The sequence below is a fragment of the Cyanistes caeruleus genome, chromosome 15 (assembly GCF_971803275.1).
Source record: "Cyanistes caeruleus chromosome 15, bCyaCae1.hap1.1, whole genome shotgun sequence".
Classification (NCBI taxonomy): Eukaryota; Metazoa; Chordata; class Aves; order Passeriformes; family Paridae; genus Cyanistes; species Cyanistes caeruleus.
The window spans coordinates 15,998,762-16,021,461 of NC_141715.1; the positions used below are offsets into that span (position 1 = coordinate 15,998,762).

The 22,700-nt window shown below is 53.9% G+C and overlaps 3 pseudogenes across 3 annotated transcripts; all 3 read left to right on the top strand.

Moving 5' to 3' along the window:
- The first annotated feature begins 440 nt into the window (after window positions 1-440).
- On the top strand, window positions 441-8,619 carry LOC147650419 (protocadherin gamma-A2 pseudogene; annotated as a pseudogene). The gene has a single exon (XR_015276803.1). The product of XR_015276803.1 is annotated as a protocadherin gamma-A2 pseudogene (transcript).
- Window positions 8,620-9,058: 439 nt separating this feature from the next.
- Window positions 9,059-12,743, top strand: LOC147650420 (protocadherin gamma-B5 pseudogene; annotated as a pseudogene). The gene has a single exon (XR_015276794.1). The product of XR_015276794.1 is annotated as a protocadherin gamma-B5 pseudogene (transcript).
- A 1,396-nt stretch (window positions 12,744-14,139) lies between these two features.
- On the top strand, window positions 14,140-22,634 carry LOC147650421 (protocadherin gamma-A10 pseudogene; annotated as a pseudogene). The gene has a single exon (XR_015276790.1). The product of XR_015276790.1 is annotated as a protocadherin gamma-A10 pseudogene (transcript).
- The last annotated feature ends 66 nt before the right edge of the window (window positions 22,635-22,700 follow it).

Genomic DNA, 22,700 nt, shown 5'->3' on the forward strand with positions numbered 1-22,700 from the left:
CCTTCCTCCCGATCGCGATGCCCTGGAGGGTCAAAGGCGAGATGGGCTGGAGAAAAGCGGAGGCAGGAGATCGGCGCGGGCCGGAAAGCGGCGTGTGGGTGGCGAGTGGTCCCTGTTTGTAGGCAAGCAGGGCGGGCAGCGCTCGGTGTCTGCAGTGCCGGGAGGAGGCTGCGGGCGCCGCTGTTGACCGAGAGGAGCGAGAGGAGGATCGGAGCGCTGCCGGCAGCCCCGCCCGCTGCGGCCAGGCTGGATGGCTGGATCGCTGGATCGGTGGGTGGGCAGCCCGGGCGGCGGTGTGCGATCGTCCTGCCGGTGCGGATCCGTGCGGCGGAGAGGCGGCGGAGGCTGGGGCAGGGCCCGGGAGCGGAGAGGCCGGTGGGAAAGGTCAGCAAGCGCTGGGAGCTGAGCAGCAGCGGCAGCGGGGAGCTAAGTTGGCGGAGATGAGCTGGGCGGGGATGCGCTGGGGCCGGCGGCAGCGAGCTGTGCTCTGGGCCGTCCTGCTGGCGGCGTGGGAGGCGGCGTGGGGGCAGCTGCGCTACTCGGTGCCCGAGGAGCTGCCCAAGGGCTCGTTCGTGGGCGACGTGGCCAAGGACCTGGGACTGAACCTGCCGGCCCCTGGCGATCGCGGCGTTCGCATCGCAGAAAGAGGTCAGACGCAGTATTTCGCTGTTCACGGGAAGACGGGACATTTAGTGACGGCGGAGAGGATCGACAGAGAGCAGCTGTGCCGGCAGGTGGAGAAATGCGTGCTGCGCTGTGAGCTGATCGTGGAGGGGGAAATGAAGTTTTATGAAATAGGAGTAGAAATCAAGGACATAAACGACAATGCGCCCACCTTTCGAGAGGCAGAAATAGAGCTCAGAATGAGCGAGACCACAGCCCCGGGCTCGCGGTTCCCCCTCCCGGACGCGCATGACCCGGACTGGGGCCGGAATTCCGTGCAGAGCTACGAGCTGAGCGGTGACGAGCACTTCTCGCTGGCCGTGCAGGCGGGCCCCGGCGGCGATCAGCGTCCCGAGCTGGTGCTGGCCAAGGCGCTGGACCGGGAGGAGGCGGCGTTTCACGAGCTGCTGCTGAGGGCGATGGACGGCGGCGATCCGGCACGGACGGGCACGGCTCGGATCCGTGTGACCGTGCTGGATGCGAACGACAACGCGCCCGTGTTCAGCCAGGCGGAGTACACGGTGCGTGTGCCCGAGGACGTGCCCGTGGGCTCTGTCCTCGTCACCGTCACGGCCACGGACGCCGACGAGGGGCCGAACGGACACGTGAAGTACTCGATTCAGAAAATTTCAGAGATAGCCTCTAATATTTTCCAGCTGGATAGCGACACGGGAGCGATCACTCTGTTACAGAGCCTGGACTATGAGGATGGCAATTCCTACGAATTGGAGGTGCAGGCACATGACGGTGGAGGCCTTTTCGACACTGCCAAAGTTGGGGTTACCGTGACAGATGTGAACGACAACGCCCCGGAAATCACCGTGTCGTCGGCACTGAGTGAGATTTCTGAGGATGCGCCACCGGGGACCGTGGTTGCCCTACTGCACGTGCAGGACCGGGACTCGGGGGCAAATGGAAAAGTGCGGTGCTCGCTCGACGAAGGCGTCCCGTTCCGTCTGAAGAGCTCCCACGGCAGCTACTACAGCGTGGTGACAGCGAGAGAGCTGGACCGGGAGCAGGTGTCGGAGTACAACGTGACGGTGCGGGCGGCCGACGGCGGGTCGCCGGCGCTGCAGAGCAGCGCGGTGCTGGCGCTGCGGGTGCTGGACGTGAACGACAACGCGCCGGTGTTCGCGGAGGAGCGGTACAGCGCGCGCGTGGTGGAGAACAACGCGGCGGGCGCGCTGGTGCTGTCGGTGCGCGCCACGGACGCGGACTGGGGGCAGAACGCGCGCGTGCGGTACCGGCTGGCGGAGGGGCGGGTGCGGGGCGCGGCGCTGTCGTCGTACGTGTCGGTGCAGGCGGAGACGGGCGCGCTGTACGCGCTGCGCTCGTTGGACTACGAGGAGGTGCGCGAGCTGCGGCTGTGGGTGCGTGCGGAGGACGGCGGCGCGCCGGCGCTGAGCAGCAACGTGTCGGTGGTGCTGGTGATCGTGGACGAGAACGACAACGCGCCGCAGGTGCTGTACCCGCCGCCGTCTCGGGCGGCGGGCTCGGTGGGCGCGTGGTCGGGCGTGGAGCTGGCGCCGCGCTGGTCGGAGCCCGGCGCGCTGGTGGCCAAGGTGGTGGCGGTGGACGCGGACGCGGGGCAGAACGCGTGGCTGTCGTACGAGCTGGCCAAGGCGACGGAGCCGGGGCTGTTCCGCGTGGGGCTGCACAGCGGCGAGGTGCGCACGGCGCGCTCGCCGCTGGCCCGCGACGCGGCGCGCCAGAGCCTGGTGGTGCTGGTGAAGGACCACGGGCGGCCGGCGCTGTCGGCCACGGCCACGCTGAGCGTGCTGCTGGCCGAGAGCGTGGCCGAGCTGCTGGCCGAGCTGGGCAGCGCGGCCGAGGCGGCGGCGCCGGGCGAGCCGGCCGGCAGCCTGACGCGCTGGCTCGTGCTGGCCGTGGCCGCCGTGTCGTGCCTCTTCCTCGCCTTCCTGCTGCTGCTGCTGGCGCTGCGCCTGCGCCGCTGGCGCCGCCAGCACCTGCTGCCGGCCCAGAGCGGCGCCTTGCGCGGCGTGCCCGTGTCGCACTTCGTGGGCATCGACGGCGTGCGCGCCTTCCTGCAGTCCTACTCGCACGACGTGTCGCTCACGGCCGACTCGCGCAAGAGCCAGCTGCGCTTCTCGGCCGCCAGCTGCTGCGACACCCTCCCGGCGCGGCCTCTGCCCGACGAGCCCGCGCCGCTGCTCGGGGACGAGGACCCTGCCGCCGCCCTGACCGCGGATCCCGCCGCTCCCTCGGTGAGTTGCTCTGGGCACGTTTTCTCCGACACTCCTGCTTCCTCCTGATGCTCCCGTGTCCTTTTCCCCGCCCTGTTCTCTGCCTTGCCATGGAGATTTTGCTTTACAGCGAGGTCGAGTTTCCCTCGGTGACGTTCTTACGGCTGGAGCCCGTTGGTGTCGTTCTTTGGACATGGGGTGTGTCGTCAGCCTTGCAGTTAGTGGAGAAGGAAGGAGGGAGAAGGCTGCTGCTGGCAGGCTGTTCGTTAGGTCGTGAGTCTGGGTATTTCTCAGGTTGGAGGTGTTTTCCCCCCATGTCCCCTGTACTGTGTAGAATGAGTGTTGCTGTTAGTGTTGGATCTTCTGAAGTGATATATGGCGTTATGAGGAAATAGATCTTTTTATCTGGCTCATGTGTCTTCTCAACAGCACCTGTGCTTGAATAGGTTGAATGTGTCTTGATCAAAACACTGAGGGATTCGCATGGGACTTCTCTACACGTTGTTCTCATCTTCTGTCTTTCACCATGATCCATAGTGGAGGTCAGCAGGAAAAGTCTTTGTGTCATCCATGCTTTGATCTTTGTCCTCAACAGCGGGTTGGCCTGGGCTAGAAGTGGTCCTTGATGATGTTGGTGAGCCTGTTATGAAGATGAAGGAGCTTCTTGAAGTTCTGGCTATTTGAAAAGTGGTGGCTGCTTGTGCAGGAGTAAATGGAAGAACTGCTTTCGTTTTTTCTTTTTTTTGAAAGTAGAGCTATTAGAAATGGAGCTGGATGAGCTTTGCCTATAAAGTATTTGTCATGGCAAGAGAATTGTCTGGATGGGAAGGGAGAGATTCAATTTGCAGCAGGAGATAGAAGGTGGGCATAATTCCCCCTGTGCAGATATTCACTGAGTCCGTCTCTCTTGGAAGAGTGCTCAGCTTTTCCTTCTAGAGCTATGAAGTCTCTTCCCAGCACTTGAGTGAGCAGGCAAATGTCGCTTCCATAGTGCAGAGGTGGAAAGATGGCTGTGTGAAATTGGTGGTGTGAAGAGAAATGGTGTGGGGAACTGGGCCTCCAGTGTCACGTGTTTTGAAGATGTGTGGGTGAAAGAAGGCCATGGATGATGGGAAGGGTTGGGAATTGGAGTTGTGTGAGCTGTGCATGAATGTCTGCTGCAAGCCTGAAGGGAATGTTTTCCTCCATTGCCTGTCCAGTTCCTGTCTCCAGCATGAACCAACGTGGGGTTTTTCCTGTGAATGTCATTGTCTAGAAGATCTGTTTAGGAGGTGGCTGGAGAACCCTGGGAGGTTCTTCCAAAGTATTTGCATCCCATCATAATTGTGTCACTGAAAAGCTTCACTTTGTGCTTATGGAAGATGCCGTATGGGAAGAGCAAGCAATGTCTTCAGTGCCTGTAAACAACGTTATTGATCATCTCCTGTGAATTCCATAACCAAGAAGAGTGTTGTGAACTCTTCAATCCTGCAGGTGTCAACTTTCTGTCTCTTCTGATGATCTGAAGATGGTTCTTTCATGTTTAGAGGTGAAAAGAGAGAGACTTTCATAGGCAGGTTTCAGGAACATGTCTCTGTAAGAAATGTTTTTCCTGTCCCTTGGCATGGGTGAGAAGTCATATGTTATCCATGGTAAGTGTCAGTCTATTGGGAATGGCGAGAAGAACGACCCAGACTCTCCTGGGAGTCGAACAGGAGAATTTCTCTCTGGTTTATTACTTCAGATCTTCATTATAGACAGATATGTGAAAGTACAGAAAAGTAAAACTCTTATTGGTTTGTAAACTAACACATCACCATCACTGGTCAGTGGGGTACACCACCCCTCAACCTTCTCTGGCAAGAAAACAAGGAACAGTCAAACAGTACCTGCAAGGCCGCCTTCTATCTCTGAGGGTTGTTTTAATTCCTCCTTATGATTTCCCAGGCCACTTTCTCAGGCCAGACTGAGAAAGTTATGTGGCCTGCTATTCCACAGGCACTGTGCTCCTTGCTTCATAGTTAGCATCCGTACGTAAGGAGTTCCTGTGTGAGCAACTTTCCTTTTGGTGGGGTCTGTGTAAATTCTGAAGATCTGTGATAAGCATGTGAGCTGTGAAGGGTTAGGGGGGAGTGCTGGGGATGTGGTGTGTGAGGAGGTAGTGGAGGAGACATGGCATGTGTTGTGTTGATGCCCAGGGCTATTGCTGGCCTGATGAAAATGAGTCAGGAGGAGTCTTGTGTGATTTGATCTTGTGTGGTTTTGGCTCAAATGGCGCAGGTTGTGTTCCATATTCTGTTGCATCAAGAGTGGTGGTCACGCATATTGTGAGGAGTGCATGTGGTGAAGAATGGTGATGTTGGCTTTGAGGTGATGCTTGGATGGCTGGGTCTTTGCTAGAGCTGCTGAAATTTGATGGCCTCTGTAACATTTTACACTTGTTCCAATAATTGTGAGGAACAGCATAACCTTAGTTTTGATGCTTGGGATTTGAGAAACTGTTATCACAAGTTTTCTTCTAATGATGTCTTTATTCTATCTTTGCTTTCATGTTCTGTTTGGAGAGAGAGAAGAAGTCTGTCTATGCAGAGACAGGGCCGGTGCTGGAGTTCAGTGTGATATAGTTCCAAATGAATGAATGAATGGTGTCAATGTCTGTTTGTCCTAGTAGTTAGATGAGGCCCAAGCTTTTTCTTTGTCTTTGTATGCAAGGAAATGAGTGTCTGATGTCTGTAGTGATCTCCTGTGTGAGGCCTCGTGTGCATTAGTTACAATCAAGTTTCTGTGTTGTGTATGTGGTACAGTTGAGATAATCTGAAATGTGAGGCCATGATGGATACTCTGCTGGTGTTTTTCTGTTCTTGACTGAGTTGATTAACATTTTTGGCTGATTTGTTTGGTTTGGGTTGTGTTTGGTTGGGTTGGCTTTGATTGGGTTGATTGTTTTCTTTTTATTGGTTTGGTTTTTTTTTTGTTGTTGTTGTTGTTTTTTTTGTTTTGGAGTAAAATTTATTCTCATTGTGCCTGGCAATCCTTCAGCCTCTAGACCATAAAATTGTCCTGTTGGGAGAATGTCTGTCATCCATACCTTGAAGCTGTGAATGTAATGATAGAATCACAGAAACACAGAGCTGTAGAATGGTTTGTGTTGAAAAGGAGCATCAAGATCATCTCCTTCCAACTCCTCTGCCATGGGCAGGGACATCTTCCAGCAGAGCAGCTTCTTCAGATCCCCACCCAGCTTGACACTGCATATTATATTTATGAAATACAACTTCATAAATATTCATTTCCTCAAGGTGGTGTTTTCTCTGTATGGAACTTTATATATAGAGCCACAATTCCTGTCTGGAACAATAATTAATTGTATGTGAAACCTCCATTATCCATCTGTTTCTCTAAGCAACAATGTGATCTTCAGTTTCTTCAGAGTTCTAACTGCACTTTCATTTGGGCCCTTTGCAGAAAGGCTGCAATTCATTTTCACAATTCTGTTCAGTACTTTGAAATTTAAAATAGTCATTTATCTGCACATTCTTACTTCAGCGACCCAGGAAAGAACAGTTAGTGGGGAATAGGAAGAATAGGAAGTAGAAGCAATTAGAGAATCTGTTGTAATTTTTCATAAGATTTAACTTGAGGAAGATTCTGAAGAGAAGCTGTTTAAAATGCTGGTTTTATATTTGTGCAAGGTGGGCAGGCCATGCAGTAAGTTCGCTGAAGTGATGATTAATTCCTCACCTGAAGCCCCCTATCCTCTGTGCAGTGAATTTCTTCAGGGCCACACTTGCAGCTTGAGACCTTGGGGAATTCCAGGTGCTCTCAGGTGTGAATTTTAGGGCCTGAAATAAAGGCGTTAATGACTATGGTCATCTCTGGCAACTTGTTGTCTTCTAATACTTCCTAGGCTTAGAGAATTAAAGTTTTGTGTTTTTCTGTATGTTTTGTTTTCTTCTGAGTTGTTTTTCCTTGATTTATCTTGCATGTGGGACTACTTAAAATTATCAACAACACATCTCTTTTTACTGACCTATGCTGTGTTAGTATCTCCTTCTGTTGTTCAGTGGGAGTGGAAGGCAGGAGATATGAGAGGGATTTTGTGTTCTGTTACTGTTGGGAGAACTAAATGCAAATATGGCTTTAGTCATTTTAATACACCTTATATCTGAGTGGAATAGAACATGTGATAAGGACAGGGAGGAGATTCCCTGGAAGCCAATGGTTTGATGAGCCATTCTCCATTGGATGACAGCTAATCTTTTAGTGTGGTTGTTTATCATTTGTGTGCTTTGGAATCCTTCAGTTCCTTCTCATACCGGTGGTGAGCAGAGAAATGTCCCTCCCTTCTGGCTGTGGCTGTAGTGCATTATCATCTCCTGATAAATGTGCCCAGGGAGGAGATGGCCACAAGCAAAAGCTTCCAGTTGCGTGGTGGAGAAGCGAAAGAAGAGAGGGGAGCTGTGAGTGTGAGGCCAGAGAAGAAGTGGGTCATTGCCTTGCTTGTCCCATGTCAGAGATCCCCCAAGGCTGTGCCTGATGGAGTAGGGTGTGCTTTGAGTTGCTTGTGTAGAGCAAGGGAGACCTACAAAGTGTTATTGCCTCTGTTAATTTCTATGTGTTTGTAACTCTTGCATTGCTTGTTGTCATGAGCTGAAGCTCAGCGTGTCTGATCTTCTGTGGAAGGTCTCCTGTGTCCCAATTGTCTGAGTGCAGGTGCAGTTCCCTCCCACACCTGAGATGTTTAGAGGTGTAAAGAGGAAGGGTTTCCTAAGCACATGTGTGCTCAGCCAGGAACACTTTGTCTGTAGTGTAATGATGCAGAATCCTCTCTGCTGCAGTCGTCCAAGTGCAGAGCGGCCACCCAGCCCAGCCAAGACTTTCTGGGACAGAGCAGGGGCCAGTGGGAGAACGTGTGCAGTGTCCCCCACATCATCACACAGAGGAACTTGCCGGGCAATGATCTGGAGGCTGTTAAATGGCTGAGGAAGAGGCTGGAGAGTCGTGGTTGAAGAGTTATAGGCAGTGGCTCAATGTGCAGGTGGAAAGCAGTAACCGGTGCTGTCCCTCAAGTTTCCTTAGTGGGACCAGTCCTGCTGAGTGGCTTCATGGACAATGGGATTGAGTGAACGTTCAGAAATTTTGTAGCTGACAGCAACTGGAGCTGATTGACGAGAGGGCAGAGATGCCAGTGTGGGACAGGCTGGAGAAGTGGCCCCATGCAAACATCCTGAAGTTGAAGAGGGCCAAGTGGCGGGTCCTGCACGTGGGTTAGGGCAATCCCCAGTTTACACAGAGAGTAGGGGACAGGGATGAGGTGTGCAGAGAAGTCCTTTGGGTTCTTGGTGGGTGATAGGATGGGAGATGAGCTGCTAGTGGGCACCTGCTGCTGCAATGGTGTCCTGCACTGCATGACAAGTACTCTGCCCAGCAGCCGGTCGGAGCAGGTCCTTCCCCCACTTGCAAATCTTTTTGGATTACATACACCATAGAGTGCATGCAGATCTTTGGCCAATATCCCAAGTGGCCATGGTGGAGTGTCGAGAAGGATGATGGAAGTGGTCTGAGGGTTGGAACATGTCAGCTGTGCAGAAGGACTGAAGGACTTTAGCTGTTGTAGCATGGAGAAAAGATCCCAGTGTGTAGACTTTTGTCAGTGTTCTTTTGGGGTTTTTTGCTGTTCCAATTTACAAATGAGGTCATAGGAAATATTGGCAGAGTTCTTTTTTACCAGGGACATTTGTTTTCGGGCTGTAGACAAGAGTTTTAAGAAAAAGAAGAGAGGTTTAGATTAGGAGAAATATTTGCGCTGTGGTTTGTGAGGAAATGGAACATACAGCCCAGAGAAGATTTGGATATGCCTGCAACCGTTTAAGTCTAGCAGATGACGTTCCTGGTCATGACAAAGGTGTGGCTGAAATGACCTTTAAAAAACTTGTTCATGTTGGTAACTGGAAACAATGTTCAGCTCTATGAAGTATTCAGCTTTTCTTTGCACTTTGCATTGTCAAGTACTCGGATATGGAGATGAAACGACTTTAATGAGTCAGAAAGAAAAAAAAATATTATTCTTCTATGTTGACATAGAAATGGCTTTCAGTGCTTTAGGTTGATTTATATCTCAGATTAATTCATCCCAGATACAGAAGGAAAAATCAAGATACATGAAGATATTCAAAAAAGGTCTTGAAATCTTCCCTATTATATCATTTATTGCTGCTGTAGGTACGCTATGATTTTATTAACAACCACTGAATTCCATTCTTACCTGCTCTGCCATGAACATTTCGTACTGAGTGTTCAACCAAAACAATTGTTTTGCGAATCAAAAGAATGCCCTACAATCACATCTGGGATAGAATGGCCTTGGAGTGGAAACAGCTTGAATGAGTCAGAAAGAAAAGATTAAATGACATTCTGCTGTCATTGCATAGGGGTTGCTTACATTGTTTTAGGCTGATCTATATCCCAAATTACTTCATCCCAGGTCACGAAGAACATTTCGAGATATGGGACAATAGTGCAGAAAAGCTCTTGAAACTTGTATTATCGTTTATTGCTACTATAAATGTGTCACGATTTTATTAAGGGCAGCTGAATTATTTTATTTCTATCTCCTACATGAATATTTGTTTCTGAGTGTTCAATGAAAGCAATTGTTTTGCGAGTGAAAAGAATGGCCTGAGATGACATGGTGGATAGAATGGGGTTGTAGTGGACTGGAGCAGGAGCTTGTGTGCTTGGTGTTTGCAGCGGAGGAGCGAGGCCGGAGGCGGTGCAGGCGCTGAGGCCCGGCCCAAGGCGGGCCCCGTTGGGCGCGGCCATCGGGCGGCTGCAGTGGCGCGGCGGCGCCTCCGGGTGTCGCTGTTGGCCGCCGCCTCCCGGCGCTGGAGCCGCCGCCGCCGCCGCCGCAGCGTCCTGCCCCCGCAGGCTGCTCGCTCGGCCGGCGCCGGCCAGAGCGGCAGCGGCAGCGGCAGCGGCAGCGGCGAGAGGCGGCTTTGGTGCGGCTTTGGTGCGCCTTTGGTGCGCCTTTGGTGTGTCGCTGGTCGGGGAGCAGCGGCGTGGTTGTGGGGCCGAGCGGGCCGGCTTTGTTGCGGCGGCCCGTGCGCTGTGTGGCGAGAGCGGCTGGAAGGGAGGCAGGGCAGCGGCAGGAGGCAGGAGCTTGGCGAGCGGCGGCGGCGGCGGCGGCGGGCGAGAATGGCGGTGAGGCGGCGGCAGAGGCGCGGGCCGGGCGGCGGGCGAGCGCTGCTGGCCGCGGTGCTGCTGTGCGTGGGGTGGCGGGCGGCGGCCGAGCGGCTCCGCTACGCCATCCCCGAGGAGCTGGGCAGAGGCTCGCTCGTGGGGCCGCTGGCGCGGGACCTGGGGCTCAGCGCGGACGAGCTGCCGGCGCGCAAGCTGCGGCTGAGCGACGAGAAGCAATACTTCACGGTGAATGAGGAGAACGGCAACCTGTACGTGAACGAGAGGCTGGACCGGGAGGAGATGTGCGGCGAGTCGGCGTCCTGCTCTGTCAGCTTCGAGGCGCTGGTGCACAACCCGCTGAACGTTTTCCATGTGGAGGTGTCCATCGAGGACGTGAATGACAACTCCCCAGACTTCATCAAGGCAGCTCTGGATCTCGAGATTGATGAATGGACTCCTCCCGGTGCCCGGTTTCTTCTGGAGACAGCACGAGACGCTGACGCAGGAAGTAACTCGTTGCTGACTTACCAACTAACCAGCAACCCATCGTTCAGTTTAGCCTTAAAGGAGAACCCCGGAGGACGGAATCAGCCAGAACTGGTGCTGGAGAGAGCGCTGGACAGAGAGAACCAGAGTTCCTTTGAATTAGTGCTCATTGCAGTGGATGGTGGAGACCCCGCGAGGTCTGGGACTATCAAGGTTCGCATCAATGTGACAGACGCCAATGACAACCCACCCGTGTTCAGCAAAAGTCTCTACGAGGCGCGAGTGGCAGAAAATCTTCCAGTGGAGACCGTGGTGCTGCAAGTACGGGCGACGGATGCTGACTCAGGCTCGAACGGGCGAGTGTCCTACTCTTTTAGAAGCGTCCCGGTCTCCGTCAGGGCGTTGTTCACTATCGACAGTGAGAGCGGGGAAGTTCGGACAGCGGGTCTCCTCGATTTCGAGGAGAGCAATAAATATGTCTTCGGTTTAGAGGCGAGAGATGGCGGTGGACTCACCGACCATTGTGAAGTGCAGATCGACATCACAGACGAGAATGACAACGCGCCCGAGATCACCATTCTATCCCTGTCCAGTCCCGTGCCCGAGGACGCACCGGTCGGCACCGTGGTGGCCGTGCTGAAAGTGCGGGACAGAGACTCCGGCGAGAACGGTCAGGTGTCGTTGGAGCTGTCGGGGGAGGCGGGGCTGTCGATGGTGGCGTCGTCGGGCGGCTCGTACAAGGTGGTGACGGCGAGCTCGCTGGACCGCGAGCAGGCGTCGGAGCAGCGCGTGACGGTGGTGGCCCGGGACCGGGGCAGGCCGTCGCTGTGGAGCAGCAGGGAGCTGGTGCTGGAGGTGTCGGACGTGAACGACAACGCGCCGGTGTTCGAGGAGGCGGCGTACAGCGCGTACGTGGCGGAGAACAACGCGGCGGGCGCGCTGGTGCTGCGCGTGCAGGCGCGGGACGCGGACGCGGGCGCCAACGGGCGCGTGAGCTACTGGCTGGCGGGCGGCAGCGCGGGCGCGGCGGGCGCGGCGCCGCTCGTGTCGGTGGAGGCGCGGAGCGGCGCGCTGTACGCGCAGCGCTCCTTCGACTACGAGCAGTGCCGTGAGTTCGCGGTGGCCGTGCGGGCGCAGGACGGCGGCGCGCCGGCGCGCAGCTCCACGGCCACGGTGCGCGTCTTCGTGCTGGACCGCAACGACAACGCGCCGCGGGTGCTCTGGCCGGCGCCGGCGGCAGGGGCCACGGCGGCAACGGGAGAGGCGGCGGCGGGAGGGGCGTCGTCTCCGTTCGAGGTGGTGCCGCGCTCGGCCGAGGCCGGCTACCTGGTGGCCAAGGTGGTGGCGGTGGACGCGGACGCGGGGCGCAACGCGTGGCTGTCGTACGAGCTGGTGCAGGCGTCGGAGCCGGCGCTGTTCCGCGTGGGGCTGCACAGCGGCGAGGTGCGCACGGCGCGCGCCGTGTCCGAGCGGGACGCGGCCAAGCAGCGTGTGGTGGCCGTGGTGAAGGACCACGGGCAGCCGGCGCTGTCGGCCACGGCCACGCTGCACGTGGTGCTGGCCGAGAGCTTGCAGGAGGCGCTGCCGGAGCTGAGCGAGCGGCCGGCGGGCGCCGAGGCTGCGGCGGCGGCGGCGGCCGAGCTGCAGTTCTACCTGGTGCTGGCGCTGGCGCTGCTGTCGGCGCTCTTGGTGCTGAGCGTGGCGCTGGCCGTGGTGGCGCGGCTGCGCCGGGCCGGGCCGCCCGCCGTGCTGCGCTGCCTGGGCGCGCAGCGCTTCTCGCTGGCCGGCGCCGCCTTCCCGGCCGACTTCTGCGAGGGCACCTTGCCCTACTCCTACAACCTGTGCGTGCCGCCGCCGGCCCGCGCCGTGCCCGAGGCCGCTTGGCCGCCGCCGCCGCCGGTGCCGGCGGTGCCGGTGGTGCCCGTCCTGTCGGCGGAGGAGCTTCTGGGTGGCGATTCCTGCGAGAAGCCGAGCCCGAGCAGTCACGTCGTCATGGGAGAGCCGCCCGCCGATGCTGCTGCACTGCAGGTGTGTAAAGCGTCAGCTCCTTCTGCTTTTGAAACTTTCTGAAACGTCGTTCATGTTTTCCGGGTATTTTCTGCGTGCTGTCTGAGGGGACTCTTCATTTGTGTTTCTACGTAGTGGCGGAAGTTTTGCATTTTATTCACGGTAACAGATTCAGCTGACAGGCTTTGTTTATGGCTCTCCTTTTGGCTCGTAGCAGCGTTTCTCCGTGTTTCTCTGTGTTTCCTGAGATTGAAGTTTTTGTTTATGTGGGTTGCACTGTTCTGTCTTCGTGATGGAGTGAATTAAGGAACGGGTAATGCCCCGTTCACGGTAGAGGAGGAAGCACTTGGTTCTTTCTTGGTCACAGGTTCAGCTTCAGCTGCCAGGTTTTGTCTTCTACTGTTGAGCTCTATCATTTGCAATGTGTTCGCAGTACCGCATGCACACTGGTATTGGTATTCTGTGGAAGGAGAATGGCTGATTGTCCATGAGGGGGTCAAGGAAAAAGGAGAAAACACTGACAGCGGGTTTTGGAGCTTTCATCCTTCCTGACTGCTTTTTTTACTAAAGTTGTGCTCGGAACTCGTGTAGAGCATTACACAAACCCGTTCGTTAAACTTTGTATTTATTCCGGTTTGATTTAGAAGGGAAACGAAAGTGGGAAGCTCCGTTGTCCATGCTGGGTGAAAAAAGCGATTGTTGCCCTTTTCTAGGGGGATTGCAGTAGTGGGACTGGATGGCTTTTTTTTATACATGCTGTCTGGCAGTTCGCTGTTTTGCCCTTCATGATCTTTATTTTATATGCTTGTGATAGGGTTGAATGATTTTTGTTTCACAGCTTTTGATTTTTCTATCCTTTTCTCACAGTGGTGTAGGGGGTCTCAGCAGAACTCGGGTATATCGGGAAAAAAAAATAGCTGAAATTCTGTTGGCTAGGACGGACATCTGAGATACGGAGGGATCACATATGGGGGAGATTGTCCAGGACATGGTTCAGACACTTGAATCAATCCCATTTGCATATTGATGATTAGCCAGCACAGTTTCAAGAGCATAATGGTACTTTAGTTCTATGGTTCTATAATTCCTTTCTTGGAAACACATCGTATCAGCGTGGTTAAGAAATGCATAAATTAATAGTTTACTAATGAGCTTCAATTCTTTACATGTTGATTTCAGAATAAAAGAAACCTAGAATGAATTGATGAAACGTAAACCTCTGTTATTTAATGAAACACTATGTTTCTTTTAGGAAGGGATGTCAAGTATTTGAAGTCCTGAAAGTTTTCTTTTAAGTGTTTTAGCTGCATCTTTCTTTGTCCCGGTTATTCAGTGCTGTAACAATTAGTAACTTGAAGAAGCATGCAATTGCTCTCGTCCCGCTCGTGTAAATGAATGTGACAGCTGTGTTTATTCGGGATAGGGAATCCTCCCTCTTCTTCTCTGAGAGCCTGTTGTTGAAAATGCTTTTGAACAAAAAGCATACGGCTAACAATAAGCTGCAAAATAGATTACGAAAAATGTGTTTTAATTTACGTATAAATACATTATTCAGTGCTTAGTGTCCCATGCGGTTCAAGAACGGCGCTCACGGAATATCTCTGCCTTCCTCCCGATCGCGATGCCCTGGAGGGTCAAAGGCGAGATGGGCTGGAGAAAAGCGGAGGCAGGAGATCGGCGCGGGCCGGAAAGCGGCGTGTGGGTGGCGAGTGGTCCCTGTTTGTGGGCAGGCAGGGCGGGCAGCGCTCGGTGTCTGCAGTGCCGGGAGGAGGCTGCGGGCGCCGCTGTTGACCGAGAGGAGCGAGAGGAGGATCGGAGCGCTGCCGGCAGCCCCGCCCGCTGCGGCCAGGCTGGATCGCTGGATGGCTGGATCGGTGGGTGGGCAGCCCGGGCGGCGGTGTGCGATCGTCCTGCCGGTGCGGATCCGTGCGGCGGAGAGGCGGCGGAGGCTGGGGCAGGGCCCGGGAGCGGAGAGGCCGGTGGGAAAGGTCAGCAAGCGCTGGGAGCTGAGCAGCAGCGGCAGCGGGGAGCTAAGTTGGCGGAGATGAGCTGGGCGGGGAGGCGCTGGGGCCGGCGGCAGCGAGCTGTGCTCTGGGCCGTCCTGCTGGCGGCGTGGGAGGCGGCGTGGGGGCAGCTGCGCTACTCGGTGCCCGAGGAGCTGCCCAAGGGCTCGTTCGTGGGCGACGTGGCCAAGGACCTGGGACTCAACATGCCCGAGCTCAGAGACCGCGGCGTCCATATCATAGACAGAGGTCGGACGCAGTATTTCGCTGTTCACGGGAAGACGGGACATTTAGTGACGGCGGAGAGGATCGACAGAGAGCAGCTGTGCCGGCAGGTGGAGAAATGCGTGCTGCGCTGTGAGCTAATAATCGAAAGAGAAATGAAGATTCATGAAATTGAAGTGGAAATCAAAGACATTAACGACAACGCCCCGTCCTTCAAAGAGATTGAGCTGGAAGAGAAAATAAGCGAAATGACAGCCCCGGGGTCACGCTTTCCTCTGGCCGAGGCTCATGACCCAGATTCGGGCCGGAATTCCGTGCAGAGCTACGAGCTGAGCGGTGACGAGCACTTCTCGCTGGCCGTGCAGGCGGGCCCCGGCGGCGATCAGCGTCCCGAGCTGGTGCTGGCCAAGGCGCTGGACCGGGAGGAGGCGGCGTTTCACGAGCTGCTGCTGAGGGCGATGGACGGCGGCGATCCGGCACGGACGGGCACGGCTCGGATCCGTGTGACCGTGGTGGATGCGAACGACAACGCGCCCGTGTTCAGCCAGGCGGAGTACACGGTGCGTGTGCCCGAGGACGTGCCCGTGGGCTCTGTGCTCGTCACCGTCACGGCCACGGACGCCGACGAGTGGCGAAATGGCCACGTGAAATACTCGTTAAAAAAACAGACTGATATGGCATTGGGTATTTTCGAACTGGATTCCGAGTCCGGACAGATCACCCTTCTGCGAAGCATGGATTACGAAGAAGGTGATGCCTACGAGCTGGAGGTGCAGGCACATGATAGTGGGGCTCTTTCCAACACCGCCAAAGTTGTGGTTACAGTGACAGACGTGAACGACAATGCCCCCGAACTCACAGTGTCTTCGGCGCTGAGCGAGATCTCTGAGGATGCGCCATCGGGGACCGTGGTCGCGGTGCTGCACGTGCAGGACCGGGACTCAGGAGCCAACGGCGAGGTGCGCTGCTCGCTCGACAGGGGCCTGCCCTTCCGCTTAGAGAAGTCCTTTAAGGATTATTATCGTGTAGTGACAGCGAGAGAGCTGGACCGGGAGCAGGTGTCGGAGTACAACGTGACGGTGCGGGCGGCCGACGGCGGGTCGCCGGCGCTGCAGAGCAGCGCGGTGCTGGCGCTGCGGGTGCTGGACGTGAACGACAACGCGCCGGTGTTCGCGGAGGAGCGGTACAGCGCGCGCGTGGTGGAGAACAACGCGGCGGGCGCGCTGGTGCTGACGGTGCGCGCCACGGACGCGGACTGGGGGCAGAACGCGCGCGTGCGGTACCGGCTGGCGGAGGGGCGGGTGCGGGGCGCGGCGCTGTCGTCGTACGTGTCGGTGCAGGCGGAGACGGGCGCGCTGTACGCGCTGCGCTCGTTGGACTACGAGGAGGTGCGCGAGCTGCGGCTGTGGGTGCGTGCGGAGGACGGCGGCGCGCCGGCGCTGAGCAGCAACGTGTCGGTGGTGCTGGTGATCGTGGACGAGAACGACAACGCGCCGCAGGTGCTGTACCCGCCGCCGTCTCGGGCGGCGGGCTCGGTGGGCGCGTGGTCGGGCGTGGAGCTGGCGCCGCGCTGGTCGGAGCCCGGCGCGCTGGTGGCCAAGGTGGTGGCGGTGGACGCGGACGCGGGGCAGAACGCGTGGCTGTCGTACGAGCTGGCCAAGGCGACGGAGCCGGGGCTGTTCCGCGTGGGGCTGCACAGCGGCGAGGTGCGCACGGCGCGCTCGCCGCTGGCCCGCGACGCGGCGCGCCAGAGCCTGGTGGTGCTGGTGAAGGACCACGGGCGGCCGGCGCTGTCGGCCACGGCCACGCTGAGCGTGCTGCTGGCCGAGAGCGTGGCCGAGCTGCTGGCCGAGCTGGGCAGCGCGGCCGAGGCGGCGGCGCCGGGCGAGCCGGCCGGCAGCCTGACGCGCTGGCTCGTGCTGGCCGTGGCCGCCGTGTCGTGCCTCTTCCTCGCCTTCCTGCTGCTGCTGCTGGCGCTGCGCCTGCGCCGCTGGCGCCGCCAGCACCTGCTGCCGGCCCAGAGCGGCGCCTTGCGCGGCGTGCCCGTGTCGCACTTCGTGGGCATCGACGGCGTGCGCGCCTTCCTGCAGTCCTACTCGCACGACGTGTCGCTCACGGCCGACTCGCGCAAGAGCCAGCTGCGCTTCTCGGCCGCCAGCTGCTGCGACACCCTCCCGGCGCGGCCTCTGCCCGACGAGCCCGCGCCGCTGCTCGGGGACGAGGACCCTGCCGCCGCCCTGACCGCGGATCCCGCCGCTCCCTCGGTGAGTTGCTCTGGGCACGTTTTCTCCGACACTCCTGCTTCCTCCTGATGCTCCCGCGTCCTTTCCCCGCCCTCTTCTCTGCCTTGCCTTGGAGATTTTGCTTTACAGAGAGGTCGAGTTTCCCTCGGTGACGTTCTTACGGCTGGAGCCCGTTGGTGTCGTTCTTTGGACATGGGGTGTGTCGTCAGCCTTGCAGTTAGTGGAGAAGGAAGGAGGGAGAAGGCTGCTGCTGGCAGGCTGTTCGTTAGGTCGTGATTTTGGGTATTTCTCAGGTTGGAGTTGTTTTCCCCCCATGTCCCCTGTGCTGTGTAGGAGTGTTGCTGTTAGATCTTAAGTTAGTTCTCTGTGCTGTGTAGAAGGATTGTTGCTGTTAGAAGGGATGCATCTCGTTATGAGGAAATACAACTTTTTCTGAGGCTCACGTGTCTTCCTATCAGTACCTGTGCTTGAATGTGTTCTGATCAAAACCCAGATGGATTCTCATAGGGCTTCTCTACACGTTCTTCTCGTCTTTTGTCTTTCTCCATGATTCACAGAGGAGGTCAGCAGGAAAATCTATGTGTTATTCATGCTTTGATCTTTGTCCTCAGCAGTGGGTTGGGTTGGGCTGGGCTAGAAAAGTTCCTTGATGATGTCTCTGTGCATGTTATGAACTTGAAGGAGCTTCTTGGAATTATGGCTGTTTGAAAAGTCTGTGGCTGCTTGTGAAGGAGTAAATGGATTACCTGCTTTCGTTTTTTCTTTTTTTTGAAAGTAGAGCTATTAGAAATGGAGCTGGATGAGCTTTGCCTATAAAGTATTTGTCATGGCAAGAGAATTGTCGGGATGGGAAGGGAGATATTCAATTTGCAGCAGGAGATAGAAGGTGGGCATAATTCCCCCTGTGCAGATATTCACTGAGTCCGTCTCTCTTGCAAGACTGCTCGGCTTTTCCTTTTAGATCTATGAAGTCTCTTCCCAGCACTTGAGTGAGCAGGCAAATGTCGCTTCCATAGTGCAGAGGTGGAAAAATGGCTGTGTGAAATTGGTGGTGTGAAGAGAAATGGTGTGGGGAACTGGGCCTCCACTGTCATGTGTTTTGGAGATGTGTGGGTGAAAGAAGGCCATGGATGATGGGAAGGGTTGGGAATTGGAGTTGTGTGAGCTGTGCATGAATGTCTGCTGCAAGCCTGAAGGGAATGTTTTCCTCCATTCCCTGTCCAGTTCCTGTCTCCAGAATGAACCAACGTGGGGTTTTTCCTGTGAATGTCATTGTCTAGAAGATCTGTTTAGGAGGTGGCTGGAGAACCATGGGAGGTTCTTCCAAAGTATTTGCATCCCATCATAATTGTGTCACTGAAAAGCTTCACTTTGTGCTTATGGAAGATGCCGTATGGGAAGAGCAAGCAATGTCTTCAGTGCCTGTAAACAACGTTATTGATCATCTCCTGAGAGTTCTATAACCCAGAAGAGTGTTGTGAACTCTTCAATCCTGCAGGTGTCAACTTTCTGTCTCACTCTTCTGATGATCTGAAGATGGATCTTTCATGTTTAGAGGTGAAAAGAGAGAGACTTTCATAGGCAGGTTTCTGGAACATGTCTCTGTTGGAAATGCTGTTTCTTGTCTTGGGTGAGAAGTCAAATATTATCCATGGTCAGGAGTTCCTGTGTGAGCACCTTTCCTTTTGGTGGAGTCTGTGTCAATTCTGAAGATCTGTGATAAACATGTGAACTGTGAAGGGTTAGGGGGGAGTGTTGGGGATGTGGTGTGAGAGGAGGTAGTGGAGGAGACATGGCATGTGTTGTGTTGATGCCCAGGGTTATTGCTGGCCTGATGGAAATGAGTCAGGAGGAGTCTCATGATTTGATCTTGTGTGGTTTGGACTCAAATGGTGCAGGTTGTGTTCCATGTTCTGTTGCATCAAGAGTGGTGGTCACTCTTGTTGTGAGGATTGCATGTGCTGCAGAATGGTGATGTTGGCTTTGTGGTGATGCTTGGCTGGCTGGGTCTTTGCCAGAGCTGCTGAAAATTGATGGCCTCTGTAACATTTTACACTTGTTCCAATAATTGTGAGGAACAGAATGATCTCATTTGTGATGCTTGGGATCTCAGAAGATGTGCACACAAAGTTTTCACTCTTGTTCCAATAATTGGGAGGAACTGCATAACCTCAGTTTTGATGCTTGGTATTTGAGAAGCTGTGCACACAAATTTTCTTCTAATGATGTCTGTATTCTATCTTTGCTTTCATGTTCTCTTTTGGCAGAGAGAAGAAGTCTGTCTATGCAGAGACAGGGCCGGTGCTGGAGTTCACTGTGATATAGTTGCAAATGAATGGATGAATGGTGTCAAGGTCTGTTTGTCCTAGGAGTCTGATGAGGCCCAGAGCTGTGGTTCCAAGGTTTTTCTTTCTCTTCCTATTCAAGGAAATGAGAGTCTGGTGTCTGTGTAGTGAGCTCCAGTGTGAGGCCTCGTGTGCATTAGTTACAATCAAGTTTCCTGTGTTGTGTATGTGGTACAGTTGAGACAATCTGAAATGTGAGGCCATGATGGATACTCTGCTGGTGTTTTTCCATTCTTGGCTAGCTTGATTAACTTTTTTCGCATGATTGGTTTTGGTTGGCATGGGTTCAATTTGGTTTGGTCATTTTTTTTCTTGTTATTGCTTTTTTTTTGTTAAGGAATAAATTTGATCCTTGTTGTGCCTGGCAATCCTTCAAGCTCCAGACCATGAAATTATCCTGCAGGGAGAGTGTCTGTCATCCATACCTTGAAGCTGTGAATGTAATCATAGAATCACAGACACACAGAGCTGTAGAATGGTTTGTGTTGAAAAGGACCCTCAAGATCATCTCCTTCCAACTCCTCTGCCATGGGCAGGGACATCTTCCAGCAGAGCAGCTTCTTCAGATCCCCACCCAGCTGGACACTGAATATTACATTTATGAAATTCAACTTCAAAAATATTCATTTCCCCAGGGTTTAACTTGAGGAAGAGGCTGAAGAGAAACTGTTTAAAATGCTGGTTTCATATTTATGCAAGGTGAGCAGGCCATGCAGTAGAAGATGTTCACTGAGATGAGGATTAATCCTTCAAATGAAGTCCCCTATTCTCTGTCCAGTGAAATTCTTTCGGGCCACATTTTCAGCTTGAGACCTTGGGGAATTCCAGGTGCTTTCAGGGATGAATTTTTGGGTCTGAAATAATGGCTTTAATGACTTCACTGTGATCATCTCTGAAAACTTGTTGTCTTCTAATACTTCCTAGCCTTAGACAATTAAAGCTTTGGGTTTTTCTGTATGTTTTGATATGTGTTGTTTTTCCTTGATTTACCTTGTATGAGGGCCTACTTAAAATTATCAACAACCCATCACTTTTTACTGACCTATGGTGTGTTAGTATATTTTTCTCTTGTGCACTGGAAGTGGAAGGCAGGAGATATGAGAGTGACTTTGTGTTCTGTTACTGTTGGGAGAAATAGATGCAATAAATATGACTTTAGTGGGCCTTGCATCTGTGTGGAAGAGAACATGTGATAAGGACAGGGAGGAGATTCCCTGGAAGCCAATGGTTTGATGAGCCATTCTCCATTGGATGACCGCTAATCTTTTAGTGTGGTTGTTTATCATTTGTGTGCTTTGGAATCCTTCAGTTCCTTCTCATACCGATGGTGAGCAGAGAAATGTCCCTCCCTTCTGGCTGTGGCTTTAGTGCATTATCATCTCCTGATAAATGTGCCCAGGGAGGAGATGGCCACAAGCAAAAGCTTCCAGTCGTGTGGTGGAGAAGCAAAAGAAGAGAGGGGAGCTGTGAGTGTGAGGCCAGAGAAGAAGTGGGTCATTGCCTTGCTTGTCCCATGTCAGAGATCCCCCAAGGCTGTGCCTGATGGAGTAGGGTGTGCTTTGAGTTGCTTGTGTAGAGCAAGGGAGACCTACAAAGTGTTATTGCCTCTGTTAATTTCTGTGTTTGTAACTCTTGCATTGCTTGTTGTCATGAGCTGAAGCTCAGCGTGTCTGATCTTCTGTGGAAGGTCTCCTGTGTCCCAATTGTCTGAGTGCAGGTGCAGTTCCCTCCCACACCTGAGATGTTTAGAGGTGTAAAGAGGAAGGGTTTCCTAAGCACATGTGTGCTCAGCCAGGAACACTTTGTCTGTAGTGTAATAATGCAGAATCCTCTCTGCTGCAGTCGTCCAAGTGCAGAGCGGCCACCCAGCCGAGCCAAGACTTTCTGGGACAGAGCAGGGGCCAGTGGGAGAACGTGTGCAGTGTCCCCCACATCATCACACAGAGGAACTTGCTGGGCAATGATCTGGAGGCTGTTAAATGGCTGAGGAAGAGGCTGGAGAGTCGTGGCTGAAGAGTTATAGGCAGTGGCTGAATGTGCAGGTGGAAAGCAGTAACTGGTGCTGTCCCTCAAGTTTCCTTAGTGGGACCAGTCCTGCTGAGTGGCTTCATGGACAATGGGATTGAGTGAACGTTCAGCAAATTTGCAGCTGACATCAACTGGAGTTGATTGACGAGAGGGCAGAGATGCCAGCGTGGGACAGGCTGGAGAAGTGGCCCCATGCAAACATCCTGAAGTTGAAGAGAGCCAAGTGGCGGGTCCTGCACGTGGGTTAGGGCAATCCCCAGTTTACGCAGAGAGTAGGGGACAGGGATGAGGTGTGCAGAGAAGTCCTTTGGGTTCTTGGTGGGTGATAGGATGGGAGATGAGCTGCTAGTGGGCACCTGCTGCTGCAATGGTGTCCTGCACTGCATGACAAGTACTCTGCCCAGCAGCCGGTCGGAGCAGGTCCTTCCCCCACTCGCAAATCTTTTTGTGAGACCGTAGAGTGCATGCAGATCTTTGGCCAATATCCCAAGTGGCCATGGTGGAGTGTCGAGAAGGATGACGGAAGCGGTCTGAGGGTTGGAACATGTCAGCTGTGCAGAAGGACTGAAGGAGTTTAGGTGTTGTAGCATGGAGAAAAGATCCCAGTGTGTAGACTTTTGTCAGTGTTCTTTTGGGGTTTTTTGCTGTTCCAAAATTTACAAATAAGCCTATAGGAAATATTGACAGAGCTCTTTTCACCAGTGCCAGTGGTCATAGGACAGCAGAGAAGTGTTTTTAACTAAGAGAAGAGAGGTTTAGATTAGGAGAAATATTTGCACTGTGGTTTGTGAGAAACTGGAAAATACATCCCAGAGAAGTTTTGGATATGGCTCCCGGTTTCAAGATCAGAAGAAAGACATCTCATGGCAGAGATGTCAATTCAATGACCTTGAAATAAAGTTTACATAGGAAACTGAAAACGATGTTTAGCTCTATGAAGGACTCAGCATTTCTTTGCACTTTCCATAGTTACGTGCTTGAGTATGGAGATGTAGACAAAACAATCTTAATGAGTGAGAAAGAACTAAAACTATAATTGTGCTATCTTGGCATAGAAATGGCTTACAGTGCTTTAGGATGATCTATATCTTAGATTAATACATCCCGGGTAATGAAGAACAAACCAGGATATGTGACAATTTGCAAAAGTCTCTTGAAGTCTTCCCTATTATATCATTTATTGCTTCTGTACGAGTGTGTTATGATTTTATTAACAGCCACATAATTCCATTCTTTACTGCTCTCCCATGAATATTTGGCATTTAGCGTTCAATCAAAGCAATTGTTTTGCGACTCAAAAGAATGGCCTAAGATCACATCTGGGATAGAATGGCCTTG